The sequence below is a fragment of the Dermacentor albipictus genome, chromosome 9 (genome assembly GCF_038994185.2).
Source record: "Dermacentor albipictus isolate Rhodes 1998 colony chromosome 9, USDA_Dalb.pri_finalv2, whole genome shotgun sequence".
In the NCBI taxonomy this organism is placed as follows: Eukaryota; Metazoa; Arthropoda; class Arachnida; order Ixodida; family Ixodidae; genus Dermacentor; species Dermacentor albipictus.
The window spans coordinates 18,369,319-18,384,643 of NC_091829.1; the positions used below are offsets into that span (position 1 = coordinate 18,369,319).

The following is a 15,325-nucleotide window of genomic DNA, read 5'->3' on the forward strand; positions in this document are numbered from 1 at the left end:
AAGCAGCATAGAAGCCGTTCAAAATACTGAAAGATATCTATAGCGGCTCCACAGCCACCGTAGTCCTCCATAAAGAAAGCAACAAAATCCCAATAAAGAAAGGCGTCAGACAGGGAGATACGATCTCTCCAATGCTATTCACAGCGTGTTTACAGGAGGTATTCAGATACCTGGATTGGGAAGAATTGGGGACAAAAGTTAATGGAGAATTCCTTAGTAACTTGCGATTCGCTGATGATATTGCCTTGCTTAGTAACCCAGGGGACCAATTGCAGTGCATGCTCACTGACCTGAAGAGGCAAAGCATAAGGGTGGGTCTAAAAATTAATCTGCAGAAAACTAAAGTAATGTTTAACAGTATCGAAAGAGAACAGCAGCTTACGATAGGTAGCGAGGTACTCGAAGTGGTATGGGAATACATCTACTTAAGGCAGGTAATTAGCGCGGATCCGGATCATGAGACTGAAATAATCAGAAGAATAAGAATGGGCTGGGGAGCGTTTGGCAGGGATTCTCAGATCATGAACAGCAGGTTGCCATTATCCCTCAAGAGAAAAGTTTATAACAGCTGTGTCTTACCAGTACTTACGTACGGGGCAGAAACCTGGAGGCTTACGAAAAGGGTTCTACTTAAATTGAGGATGACGCAACGAACTATGGAAAGAATGATGGGTGTAACTTTAAGGGATAAGAAAAAAGCAGATTGGGTGAGGGAACAAACGCGAGTTAATGACATCTTAGTTGAAATCAAGAAAAAGAACTAGGCATGGGCAGGACATGCAATGAGGAGGGAAGATAACCGATGGTCATTAAGGGTTACGGACTGGATTCCAAGGAAAGGGAAGCGTAGAAGGGGGCGGCAGAAAGTTAGGTGGGTGGGTGAGATTAAGAAGTTTGCAGGGACAACATGGCCACAATTAGTACATGACCGGGGTAGTTGGAGAAGTAGGGGAGAGGCCTTTGCGCTGCAGTGGGCGTAACCAGGATGATGATGATGATGATGATGGTGGTGGTGGTGGTGGTGGTGGTGGTGGTGGTGGTGGTGGTGGCGATTAGTTGCCTCATGCTTCGAAAAAAAGATATGAGAGAACCGGCCATACCTCCAAGATGGATTCATAGTGACATCGGAAAAGTTGAGAGGCGAACCCACTACATTGCTGTTAACTAAGGTAAAGTTAATTAAAGCACAGTTCATGAAGATAGAGTTAAGGCAATCTAACCCACGACCCTTGGTAGGAGCCGAACACTCGACCTTTGGCGGAAGTCATGCCAACGACCTTTGGTGTTATTTATGGGTGAAGTTAAGCCACTTTATTAAGGCCCTCGTACCAACGACCTTTGGTGGGAGAAAACAATAGGAAGTAACAACGCATTTGAATGAAAATAAGTGGTTGACTGAATCTCTCGTGCGTGCGCAGGCTTTTGTCTTAATCCCCTTTAGCGTTGGATAAACTGATTGCCAGCTCTTTTCGACCCCCTGTGGTATTTTGTTGCGCAATAAATGCAGGGTACAGGGGCACTTTCGCATTTCGCCCCCGTCGAAACGCGGCCGGCGCGGCCGTGATTCAATCCCGCGCCCTTCGGCTTGGCAGCGCAACCCGCTTACCACTGCGCCACCAAGACGGGTCGCATGAGATTCTTTCGCGTACCCCTAAACCTAACAGAACAAGAAACAATTTCTGTATAGTCTCAAAATATTTTCCCTACAATACACTTTTTTTCTTACTCCATGATCACACTGCACTATACGTATTACACTGAAGCACAAAAATTCACAAAACGCATTTCTGCCTTCGAAGAAGCCGAAATTTATCCTCCTATTAGCTCTTAAACTCTTGGTGCTTCATTCAGTGCCTTGATTCGGGTGCTTTATTATACACAACGTTGGCTGAACGCACCAGAAGTCCGGAATGAACATTTTCATAGAGCAAGATAAACATTTCCTCATTTGACGAGGTATCTTGCGTCTACATTATGAAATTACACGTGGCACAGATTTGATGGAGGTTTGTAAAGATCTTTCGCAATCATTATTACTTCCTAATAACACGATACCGCAACAACAACACCGCACGCGGTAGAGCATCACAAGCAAAAAGAAATAAATCCTCGACGATCAGCGCAGGCGGCCTAACAAGTTCCAGCTAACGTTCAGAAAGCGCGCGCCCAGAACAGAAACCAGAAGTGTGGTTCAGGTATTAATGCCGGCGGCTTGAAATTCTACAGTAGATTGAGCCGCTGGGCTCTATGGGAGTGCCCGCCCTCGTGGAATTTCTTTCTCTACGACTGCACTGACGCAACTTCATCCGGTAATTGTCGCTTGAGCGCCAGCAGAGTGAAAACCGCGCATTAGGGTGTTCCGTTTAATTAAATGTAGGCTTCACTGCACGTGTCTGAGTGTGTAAAACATGTTAAGGCTGCGCGAATGCACGAAAGTATGGAATAAGGAATCGAATAGTGTCGTATTGGATTCGGGCTTCGAATCAAATAGCCACTATTCGTACATGCGAATATTTTTTTTTAATACTTGCGAATGTTTCATACCGGGAACTGCACCTAAGTACCCATTAAATTGGAGGGAATGTCGGGTAAGTTTTTACCCCCGCAGGCATAATATAGACTATAGACATCAATCATGAGAACTTTCGTAATGGAGCAGGCTAGGTCATTTAGGTAGCCATATTTTACGGACTGTAAAGCGATCATTCGCACTCTCTTAAGAGTCATCTGCATGAGAAGAAATTTGCTCCTAATACGCCATGCAGTTGTGCTTTTAGTGAACAACACTTCATGACATACTGTGTAATGGCAGAAGCTTTCTAAATTTAAAAATACTAGGATGTGAACACTGTGATAACGGCCTGTTCGTTATACTAAAACAATTCGGAATATTTTCGATATTAGATTCAGTTCGTTTCTGGCAGTATTCGATTCGATTCGCAAACCCTAAGAAATGTCAGCGGTCACTTCATCATCAGCCTATTTTTATGTCCAGTGCAGGACGAAGGCCTCTTCCTGCGATTTCCAAATATCCCTGTCCTGCGCCAAATGGCTCCAACTTGAGCCTGCGAATTTCATAATTTCATCACCCCACCTAGTTTTCTGACGCCCTCGACTGCGCTTGCCTTCTCTTGGCGCCCATTCTGTAACTCTAATTGTCCACCGGTTACCTATCCTGCGCATTACATTACATTACATTACATTTCTCTGAATGTCTATTAGAATATCGCCTGTCCCCGTCTCCTCTTTGATTCACACCGCTTTCTTCCTGCCTCTTGGCGTTACGCCTAAAATTTTTTTGTTCCATCGCCCTTTGCGCGGTCTTCTACTCGTTCTCGAGCTTCTTTGTTAACCTCCAAGTTTCTGCCCCATATATTAGAACCGGTAGAATGCACTGACTTTGTGCCTTTATTCTCAGTGATACTGGTAAGCTCCCAGGCAGGATCCCCCAATGCCTGCCTTATGCACTCCAACACACCTTTATTCTTCTGTGAATTTCTTTCTCTTGACCAGGGTCGCCTGACAATTTTTTGACCGAGGCAATCTCACTTTATACAAAAAGTAATGCACCAACAAGGTAACTTAAGACGTGCACTAACAGGTTTGACGAGTTGCTCTGTACATCGCTGCTGTTATTTCGTATTCCTTCTTTAACATGGAGACGTTCAACCCAATGATAACAGGCACATCTACTTGTGACAACTATTTCGATCCTTTGCCTTGTAGAGCCCACCACCATGAAATTTATTTTATTTTAAGACATCTTGCCATAGCTGCCCACTTATATCAATGGTACCTGTTATTATAATTCTGCTAGGACGGCGCGAGAACTTTGCAAGCGGTTCACATAATGCCTTTAAGCAAGCAATAAATCATGGTGTCGCAATTTTAATTGTTCCCCTAATTAACTATCGCATTTAAAAATATAACTACCCAACACCCCGAAAATGCTCACACTATGAAAATAAATTAACCTGGTTGATGAAACCTCGAAAACACGCATGCAATATTTTCGAACATTTCTATAGTCACACGAATAACTTCGGTGCAAAACACGTAAACTTCGCAGCAACAGAGACCTAGGAAAAGTTCAGAAACAGTGTGTGCTCAAATGAGGGTATGTAACGGGGTATGTAATACCCCGTTACGGGCTCTTTAAGGAATAAAAATGAAATGAAATGAACTCAATCTTTTCATATAGTAAATTCAATAACGAATTTACCTTAAATGCCGCCGATAGCACATTCACCAAGATTGGCATTGCTGCTGATGACATGCATTATAACTACATGCACTGGAAGAAAATAAGATTGGCACTCGAGAAACGAGCGGTACCTCTGTGGATTTCCCATTGAGAACGGGTACCGTAATTCTCAGCGACAGAGCCAGTGCTAGGAAAACAACAGAGATCACGTTAAATAAAGAAAAGCACACTTGAATAAAGCTATCAGCTGTAATTAACTCCCAAGACGGCATAATAGAAGTGGTTAAATATTTGGAAAGTAAAGAAAGGGTTGGATAAATTAGTCGGCAATGGTTAGAAACTGATCTTGAAGATTTGGTAGCTATAGTGTTTGTCGCGAAACCGAGAGAGATGCGAAATGGTGTAGAGTAGGCAAACGTATTACTGTCCAATCAAGTTTACGGAAAATTGGGTATGCATTTTAGCAGTACCTCTAGTTTACAGGAACTTAGGTAGCAACACGGACTACAACGGCAAACAACGGCTTGACGCGAGAGACGGCAGACTGTGTTGTTTGTCAACAGAAAACCTAAGTGTGGGGGTAAAATACCTTGGAAATTGGGAAATAGACAGTGGTCTATTCATGGCCTCTCATGTCGGAAAAAATACAGAAAGTTGGCTAATATATGAGGGAGAAAACTAGCAGGTTGAGGAGACGCCATTAACGTATACTATTTTGGACATCCGACAGAGAAACAATGAGCAGAGCTAGGAGAAAGCACCGAGTCTCATTTCAAAGATGAACAAACACAAACGGTAGCTTACAGTGAGAAGAAAAAGAAACAAGCAAGTGGACATTACAGATCTAGGGTCTATTCGGTTCAAAAATGCGAAGAATGTAAGCAGTAGCGCTGACATTTTTGCTATTTAGAACTGGTCAGAACAAAGCTAATGATATCGGGATATTTTGTTATTTAAGGTCACGCTCTTAGCTGCGTTCTGTTCTTAATCAATCGATCAAGTTATTCATGTATCAAAGTACCAGGAAGGATGAAAAGAAAAGACTGCAGACAACGCAGGAGTTCTCACCTCGCCACGTTTGAACAGCGACCATTTACGGCCAGCAAAAAAAAGTCTTAAAAGATATGCCTGAACAAAATTTCGTTCAACTTGTACAGCTACAATAATAATATCAAGTAGAAGACAAAAAAATACTTGAATTCTGGTTTATACGATGTTGAAGCAAACTGCGAGTTTCTCAGCCATGTTCAACTTTATGGAAACGATTATATAGAGAAAAATGACACAAACGAACAAGCTATAAAAAAGCCACCTTAAGTTTTAGTGCTGTTAGATCTTATAACTCGATCATAACAGTAATTTAGCTGTTTTGGAATAGTACATTTGAGCATCTGGTCTCCGTAATTGGTACGGTTTAGTGGCACAGTAAAGCAGTCCCAATTTCTTGTATTACACATATGAACCGGTAATGTATGCTTTGCAAGGCACGTTAGATCAGTGACGATGTTTCTCTCTTAATAATAGAAGCGTGCTCATGCAGTTGAAGTTAGCAATGGCGAAATGAAGAGTACTCTGTATTCAAAATTTAACTTGCTCATTTTTACGCATATCCTTTATTTTTTGTATTCTATTATTAAGTTTGTGTTACTGTTGCTAGGGTTATTCGAAATTATAACTTCAGAGAGACTGAAGAAGCCCTAAAAAATGAGCGAAGCCTGATATCAGTGAGAAGGAAACTTCGTATAGGAGAAACCAAGGCATGTGCACTGAAGGATAAGCAAGGTAATATCATCCGCAAACTCGAAGCTACAGTAAAAGCAGTGGATGAATTCGATACTGACCTGTACAGTACCCAAAGGAGTCAGGATACCTCAATTAGAAACAGCCATGAACAGGATACAGAAACTCCTCCTATAACTAGCGATGAGCTCAGAAGGATCTTGCAGGACATGAAACGGGAAAGTGCTGCGGAAGAATATGGAATAACAGTCAATTTAATCAAAGATGGAAGACACGTAATGCTTGGAAAACAGGCGGCTCTCTATAAGAAGTGTCTATCGACTTCAAAGGTCCCAGAGAACTAGAAGAATGCAACGATTATACTAATCCACAATAAGGGAAGCGTGAAACAATTGAAAAATTATAGGCCCATTAGCTTACTCCCAGCATTATATAAAGTATTAACCAATAAAATTTGCAATAGAATACGGGCAACACTGGAATTTAGTCAACCAAGGGAACAGGCTGGCTTCAGGAAAGCCTATTCTACAGTGGATCATATCCATGTCATTAACCAGGTAATCGAGAAATCCGCAAGGTACAATGAGCCTCCCGATGTGGCTTTTATAGATTACGAAAAAGCATTTGATTGAGTAGAGATACCAGCAGTCAGAGGCATTACGTAATGAAGGAGCACAAATATCTTGGGAAATATCTACAGGCATTCCAAAGCTACCCTAATTCTGCACAAGTAGGTACAAACCTATAAAGAAAGGGGTCAGACAAGGAGACACGATCTTCTCCAATGTTATTCACCGCGTGCTTGGAAGAAGTACTCAAGCTTTTAAACTGGGAAGGCTTAGCAATAAGGATCGACGGCGAATATCTCAGCAACCTTCAGTTTGGAGATGCCATTGTCTTGTTGCAAAACAATGCGGAGGAATTGCAACAAATCATTGAAGACCTTAACAGAGAGAGTGTAAGAGTGCGGTTTAAGATTATTATGCAGAAGATAATCATCAATAGCCGGACAAGGGAACAAGAGTTCAGGATCGCCAGTCAGCTTCTAGAGTCTATGAAGTAGTACGTTTACCTAGGCCAATTGCTCACATGGGACCCTGATCAGGAGAAGAAAATTTACAAAATAATAAAAATGGGTTGCAGTGCATACGGAAGACAGCGCCAGATCCTGACTGGTAGCTTACCACTATCGTTGAAAAGAAAGGTAAAGAAGAAATGCATTCCACCGGTGCTAAAATATGGGACATGAGAGAGAGAGAGAGAGAGAGAGAGAGAGAGAGAGAAGGGGGGCGAGGCAGGGAGGTTAGGCAGATGGGTAGATCCGGCATGCTAGCCTACGCTGGGGAAAGGAGGGAAGGGGAGGGGGTAAAGTGATTTGGAGGTTGACAAAGAAGCTCGAGAAGAAGCATCGGACAAAGACCGATGGAACGAAGAATGATAGGCTTAAGTTTAAGAAACAGGAAGAGTGTGGATCACAGAGCAAACTGGGATAGCCGATATTCTAATTGACATTAAGGGAAAAAGATGGAGTTGGGCAGGTGATGTAATGCGCAGGCTAGATAATCGACGGACCACTAGAGTTACAGTATGCGTGCCAAGAGAAGAGAAGCGCAGTCGAAGACGGCAGAAAACTAGGTGGAGTGATTAAATTATAAAATTGGCGGGCGCAAGTTGGTATCGGTTAGCTGAGGACAGCAGTAATAGCAGGTCGCCTGGAGAGGCCTTCGTCCGGCAGTAGAGATAAAATAGGCTGATGATGATGATTAGAATTTCCAACACATACAGCTCTAAGTTACTTTTTTTTTTCCCGAGAACTGTTGAGAACTGGAACTTTCTTCCTACCACGTGATTTTGTTGCTGAAACGGAGTAATTCTCTTCTTTTAAAACAGAAATGCAGGTATAGTGCTACTAGTGTTAACTGTAATGATAGCTTGCAAGTTATATTTGTCGCTGTATACTTGTCCATCGGTTGTCTGCGATTTTCTTATTGTAGTCCCTCCCGTTTGGGCCAGATTGACGGTCCGCAGTATTCTTGAAATGAAGCAAATAAAATACATAAAATAAACTCAACCTGCACATTCAAACGCTACACAAAACGCACCATTATGCATAGTTTCATCACGAAGGCTTCTGTATATATTATTTACGATAAATATATATCAGCCTATAGTTTGGAAAATATGGATAGCATTACTCCATGGCATACATTGCGTTACAGCCATGCACCGCAGTCTCGCGATCGTGCAGGACCGCTGGCCACTTCATGAGTATATGCTCCTGAACAACATAAAGGCTGCCAAAATAATTTCACAGTTTTCGCATTGACAGGAAAAAAATTTAAATTTTCTATGTAGATCGACCACTACGGCACTAACTCGCGAAAAACGATGTTATATAGTAAATGTCTGATCCACTTGCATTTACCGCTTTGCATTTACTGGGACAAAAACCAAATGGACAGTAAACCCTAATAGCACACCCAATGTTTGGGGGAATGTACGTCAAAAAAAAGTTTATTTATATTTAGGAATCTTACGTGAAACACCGCGATTTGATAATGGGGCACGCCTTGGTGGCGGTCTCCGGCAATTTGAACTATCTGGGGCTCCTTAACGTGCACCTAAATCTATGTTCACGGGTGCCTTCGCATTTCGCCCCATCGAAATTCGGCCGCCGTGGACGGTATTCGATCCCGCGACTGTGCTTAGCAGCTCCACCATTACAACACCATTACGCAACCAGAACATGTGCATGTACGTCAGTGTGACGCCAGAGATGACAATTATGTTTGTTTTTTTTATTTTAAGCATGAAATGCTTTTAGCCCCCGTTGTCGACAACCTTCAAGAGACCTTACGCCAAAAACCAAAGCCGTTATAAAGGCACGCAAGAGGAGAATGGGACGAGAATGAGAGGAGAACGAAACAAGATTATCTGGGAAATCAGTCACAACTGAGGAAAATGCGTTTTCTGGCCTCCAACCCCTTCTACAAGACCGCATTACATAAGCTAGCAGCTGCCAAAACAAGTTACGAAACTATGGCTTCCGATTTCTTCGTAATGTTTTTTCGCATATCAGTCAACCTGTAACTTCTTGTACGCTGTAGTTTAATTTGTTGTTTCCAAAAGCGGCGTTCAAAAAGCAGATACAGTGCACCATACAGTTGACTTTCGTCGTTTGGCGCCGAGACAGGGTTGTCTGTGCTCTATTGAACGCCAGGGGCCCGCGACTTCCGCGGCGAGAGAGAGCGCCACACTGCGAGACCATGCCGGCAGCGTCCGGAGCGAGGCGGTTGATTATCAGTCAGTCAGTCAGTCAGTCAGTCAGTCAGTCAGTCAGTCAGTCAGTTTTTATTTGCAGGAAAATCACATCATCCTGCGGGTGGCAGAGACTAAAGGCATGATTGCCTGACGAGGTCTCTGCCCCCGTAACAAAAGGAGCAGTCTGCAGCAGTACAGCAGAGAGCTGGTAACAAAAGAGGAGCGGTGTTACAAAGAGTACACGCATACAGCCTACATCATACATTCTATACAATATGGGTGTACTTAAACACTATGGACAGTTTATTTTTTTTTAAATCACATTGAAGATTCGCTCATATCACAAAAATACTTAAAAGGAAGTCAACAATTGAAACGGAAATTTACGTCATTGTAACTTAACACTTTCAACCAAAAACAGAATCGACGGAAAACAAAATGAACCGCAGTTCACGTTTGAACGTTTTTCTGGGTAGGCAGAAATCCAAAATAGAAGCACAGTTATTTAACATGTCTATTACCTGATATTCCAGATCTTGTTTTCCATAATTTGTTCTGACTTTTTTATTTCTGCGTTGGGGGTTACGGATATCATATTGCGCCAAGACAGGTGTGTAAATACTGTGGAGTTTCTGTTTATAAATTCGCTGTGCCAGTATCCATAAATAGACTTTATTTGCAGGTAAAACATCAAATCTATGAAAAAGTGGTTGTGTCGGCAACAAACTAATAGGGCCAGTGTGGTTCACAAAAATCCGGAGGACACGTTTTTGCAGCAGCTGTAGCCTATCGTAGTTCCCTTTTGTCGTTGTCCCCCAGACCAGAATGCCATACAAAAGTTTAGAATAGAACAGGGAGTAATATAGTGATTGCTTTAGCCAAAGGGGTAGAAGAGGAGCGATTTTTCTAATACAACCAACAGACTTCGCGAGTTCGGAGAGCAGATGATTGACATGGGGGGTCCAAGACAACTCTTCACTAAACCATACCCCAAGGAACTTTTGTACACTTACTTGTTCTAAGTTATGTCCTCTGTACTGTAAGTTAATCATTTTTTTATGCTTATTGATTGGCTTAAATATCATGTACTTTGTTTTTACTGCATTCAACTGAAGTTTGTTTTGTTGCAACCATGCGGATAAATCATTTAAATACAGATTGGCCGATTGCTCAATGTCATGCAGTGTTCTACCTGTAAAAAATAAACTAGTGTCATCTGCAAACATGGTTATTGTGGGTGTTCTTTGTAGATCCGTAATGTCATTAACATGTAAGAGGAAAAGTAACGGGCCTAATATCGAACCTTGCGGGACACCCAGGTTAATGTCAAGCTGTTTTGAAGAACTACATTCTATTTTAACAAACTGACGCCGAAACGATAAGTAGCTCTTGATAAGGTCCAATGTGATACCTCGAATTCCATAGCAATCTAATTTTATAGCTAAGATTTCGTGGTCAACAGAATCAAAAGCTTTGCGCAGATCGAGAAATATGCCTAAGGTGAAGAGCTGACCTTCAATATTTCTGATTATTTGCTGCTTGACGGCAAGAAGAGCGTCCTGAGTTGTCTTGTTTTTCTGAAAACCATACTGTGAGGGTGATATTATATGATACTTAGTTAGATATTTTGACAGTCTGTTATTGATTGACAATTCGTAAATCTTTGAAAACACCGGTAGCACTGAGATTGGCCGGTAATTAGTAATATCGTCAATTCTACCTCCTTTGTGTATTGGAATTACTTTGGCCAGCTTTAATTTATCTGGGAAGACTCCAGTAGAAAATGCGAGACTAATGAGATAGGCTAGGACAGGGCTGATAATTAATGACACTCGCTTTACAGGTTCAACTTTAATTTCATCATACCCACTTGCGACATTATTTTTTAAGCATATTATAAGACCATTGATTTCTCTTTCGGTAACGGCATCCAAAACAAATGAATTTACTCGACGAGAAGGCCAGTAGAGCCCACTTTGTTGAATAGACGGCTGGGGTACGGCTGCATTAATGAAATACTCGTTAATTTCATCTGCTAGCGTCTTGCCTCCTACAGAGTCATTGATTACTATTTGGTCAGCCTTAACCGGTGATGGGTTCCTTCCAGTAAGGTAATTTACCTGTCTCCAGATCTTTGCCGGATCCGTTCTTATCCTAGCAAACATTGCTTCATAATATGCAAGTTTGGCTTTCTTTAAATCAGCGTTTAATTGATTGCGATGTTTTTTAAATTCTTTGAACAAGTCACCGTCTTTGCATTTTATGAATTTGTGGAACATATTATTTTTCTTCTTGATGCGTTTTAGCAGGGCGGTGTCAATCCAGGGCTTTTTAATCTTCCCATTGCATTTCTTATACTCTCTCAGTGGAAATGCGTCATTGTAGCAACTAAGGAAGACGCAAAGAAAAACCTCATACGCAGAATTTGCATCCTGCTGTGAGTACACACTTGACCAGTCAGCCCGCTCAATTAAAGAATGAAAGTAGCTTAACGATGAGTCATTCACCACCCTATGTTCGAGCCTGCTGCGTTTATAGTTCGTGGTTAGGATGTGTTGTGTGGCAAAGAATATAGGCAGATGGTCACTGATGTCACATGATAATGCCCCTGCTTTGAAATCTGATGCATTCAGGTTTGAAACACATATCTATGGAAGTAGAACTTTGTGAGGTAATTCGGGTTGGCATAGAAATAGACAGGGTTGATATGATGATGATATGATATGATGATATGCTTGAGATGGTTGCGAGATGTCTGCGAGCGAACGTTGTAATTCCAGTCTACTTTGCCGGAAGCCATTCCATGCTTGCATCTACTCTCGATTATGGAAGAGCCAGCATTTTTTTCTTTCTTTTTTTTTTTTGCTGCGGCTGTGGTATAGAAGTTACTCAAACTTCCTAGCTTTAATATTTTTCTCTTTCAGGATGTATTCCAAGTTTGTCTATAAAGAAATTACCTAGACCGAAGCCGGCGCCACCAAAATCTATCAATTAAACCTCCCCTTCTAGCAGGACAGGCTTTTGTTGTGTTAAACAAGGGTAACTTACCAAAAAAGCTGAAACAGTTTTTACCTCCTTTATTGTCCGATTAAATAAACTGATGCTAACCGTCCTGAAAACTGCACAATGTAGTATCAGGTCCATATCATAGTTCATGGAGGGTTATTTAACGGGCTAATTTACCATGCACGAAAAGCACGACTCCCGAGCTCCTTTTTTCTAGTGCAACTGTATTGTCTAGTACTACATTGACCAACACTGCTATCTTGCATGAATAACCGTTTTCACTCTGCCGCCGGACAGTTAGGCGGGCGTTCACTCTCCGGCGAGCACTTGGCCGGTAAGACAAATTTGCACTATCAGCGTCATACCTGGTTTTAAATATTCCTACATTGCTTGTTTCCTTATTGTGTCGGTTGGGAGAAAATCCTCAAAATAAATGTTTCTTGATATTTTGTCAAGATCTCCAAAGAGAGGAAGCACCATTAAGTCGAACACTGTATCTTAATTGTTTGCACCTACGCCTGGTAACTGTCCGCAAGAGAAAACTGCAGAAAGTAACACAAACAGAATAGTTAAATGCTGCTGAAAGCAGCGATAGCTGGGCAACATATATCGACGATTATGCTAACTGGCTTACACTTGCCCGAATAGGAAACAAATGTTTGCCGTGGATGAAGCCTGGCCTGCTCGGACTCATTATAATCTATATTGGGGCCACTCAAGCTGCCACGAGCAGCTTTCTTTTTCACTTGCCAGCCACAATACTGTACTTTTTTGTTGAAATGAAGCGTGCGTACGTACATACAAAATTTTCATACCGTAGTGGCGATTAACAAACTGACGCAGTAATAGAAGGAATGAATAAAGTCTCTACCATCTCCGGTTATCACCCTCGAAGAATGAAAAAAAAATACAAATGTTCCGCTTTTTTTTGCGCAGGAAGCAAAGCGACACACTACTGACGATAATGACGGCGCGCATGCAATTGCCAACCACATTTACACGCTTCAAGCCGGTTCGCGACACATTTATGCACTGCCGTATAGATCGGTCTCATCAGGCAGTTTGCAGATTGTACTCCAAAAGCATGAGCTGAAACCGGTGGGCCTTGCGCTCTGCGGGTTGAGCAGTTGGGGCTAACACGCGACGCTCTCCAGACAGAAGTGTAGATGGTCGCGTCATTCCAAGAATTGGCGGATACCCGTGTCGGCTTACTTTCTTCGCGAAGCGATAATACACTGGCCCGCAAAGCATGCAGCTTGCCGCCCTTAGATGTCAGCTCAGCGTGCTGCGTCATGGTTCCCCGCTCTTCTCGGCTTCGTAACTAGCCTCTCTCTCTCTCGCTCTCTCTCTGTGATAGAGTGATAGGCCGACGGCGCAGAGCGAAACAGTACGCGAACTGATATCATGGCCAAACCATCACTTTTTTTTTTTTTTTTGCTCGAGTTAGCTTCGCATAATGGCGGCACCAGCCCGACACGTTGAGCACTCCGGCCACTGCCCGTGCGTTGCGATTCGTGCTAGACGTGATAGTACACGCAACCTTATAGACAGGCCTCCCTCGCCATCGAATTGACGACTACGCTCACTGGTGGTGAATTCGCCGGATCGATTTCCTTGTCTGAACAGGATTACAAGACGCTCCACATCCGTGTCATTTAAATCACGCGCCACATGAACGGGGGTCCCTTTGCGGAGCGTTGAGAGGAAAGCAAGCAAGGGCCGAGAGAAATTTACGGTGATGACCGACTTCACGCCTTCACATCACGCGGCATTATAGCATCACGGCGAGCGGGAGTAAAGCCAGACAAAATAATGGTGTGCTACGAAAGCGATGGCTGCAGCTGCAGTCGCTCTTAAGATAGTCCTTACGCAAGCACATCTACTCTTCAGCACAATAATGAGGCGCCTGTCAGTGCTCGCTTATCGACTCGAAAGAAGCACTGAACGTACTACTAATAAACTCAAAGCTTGTCGCGTCGTGGTGCACACAAGCATGACAGCACCATTACGAAAGCACCTAAACGGCCGAGCACAGAGCGGAAAAAGCATGCTGACGGAAACTGACGGAAGCATGCTGACGGAAACATGCCTACCTCTGGAGCCCTCTGAAATGACCACCCGAATGTGCCCCAGGTTCGCGTATTGTGTAAAGTGATTATCCTGTAAAAGCGTCGTCTCGGCGAAAAAAGTCACCAGATATGAAAATTAAAACTATTCACCCTGGCAATATCGATACCCGCGACAAATGTTACCAATACTGCACGAATTAATACCACAACCAAACAATATAACCAAGTGAACACGACCTTCATGCCTTTTTTTCATTAACAGAGACCGGAACATTAGTTAAAATGTCAATTTTGTACTTCACATTATTACCTCGCTTATTTGAAGTAAGCACGAACTAAGGGTCTGTAGAGACATCTTAATGGCAGCTTTATCGTGCCTAACATGACGTTGGTGCTGATATTGGATATTTCTAGTCTCAAAATGCCTTTTCTCGCGTTTTATTCTAAGCGCCATAAATTGTCACCTTTACACAAACGTCTACCTATTCTTGCGACAGCATAAATACAGTTACCGTGTTCGCGAACACAATTTTCAGCTTATTATTACAAATAATAATATCGGCGCCTCTTACCCCACTTGCAGCCACGTCTTCCGCAGACAGCCGCCGATCGCGTTCTGCCACACACAGCACGGCACTTGCGGAGCCGTTGCCTAGGCAACCGAGCCGAGTTAGCCTGCGCAGCGTACGGCTCGTCATCATTTTTCTTCCAGCGCGGTCGCCGTTTCTGACGTCGTTATCGCCTATCACACATGAAGCGCTGCGTACAATGCATGGACACTTTCACGCTATCAGCAACATTAGTGGTTCGCACGAAGACCTTTTTCAAACTTGCAATCTTACATTCAATATCCGATGGTTTCAATCGCCGCGATCTGCTTAAGGTGCCCGTTTTTGCGTCAGCCACTTGTTCTCGCCGTTTCTGTCTTGCGGTGGCGAGAGAGCAAAAAAAAAACTGCACTGAGCTACGCGCAGCTTGAATCCTCAGCGTACTCAATAGAACAAGATTTCGGAGTACTTAGTAATGGTACAGGCATTACATTATT

At 42.9% G+C, this 15,325-nt stretch overlaps 1 protein-coding gene across 13 annotated transcripts in view; it reads right to left on the bottom strand.

Annotated features, from left to right (window-relative positions):
* Positions 1-15,325, bottom strand: part of LOC139049727 (uncharacterized) — a 99,341-nt gene that overhangs the window by 69,121 nt on the left and 14,895 nt on the right. For 5 of the 13 annotated variants that reach the window (XR_011508542.1, XR_011508541.1, XM_070525502.1 and 2 more), the window contains exon 3: positions 14,853-14,955. The exons of 5 other annotated variants lie outside the window; for them this stretch is intronic. The gene's annotated coding sequence lies outside the window, so the exon portion shown is untranslated. Of the gene's footprint in view, positions 1-6,045; positions 6,170-14,852; positions 14,956-15,325 lie in introns of all 13 variants that reach the window. 3 more of the 13 variants (XM_070525499.1, XM_070525495.1, XM_070525496.1) reach the window with 2 other exon arrangements.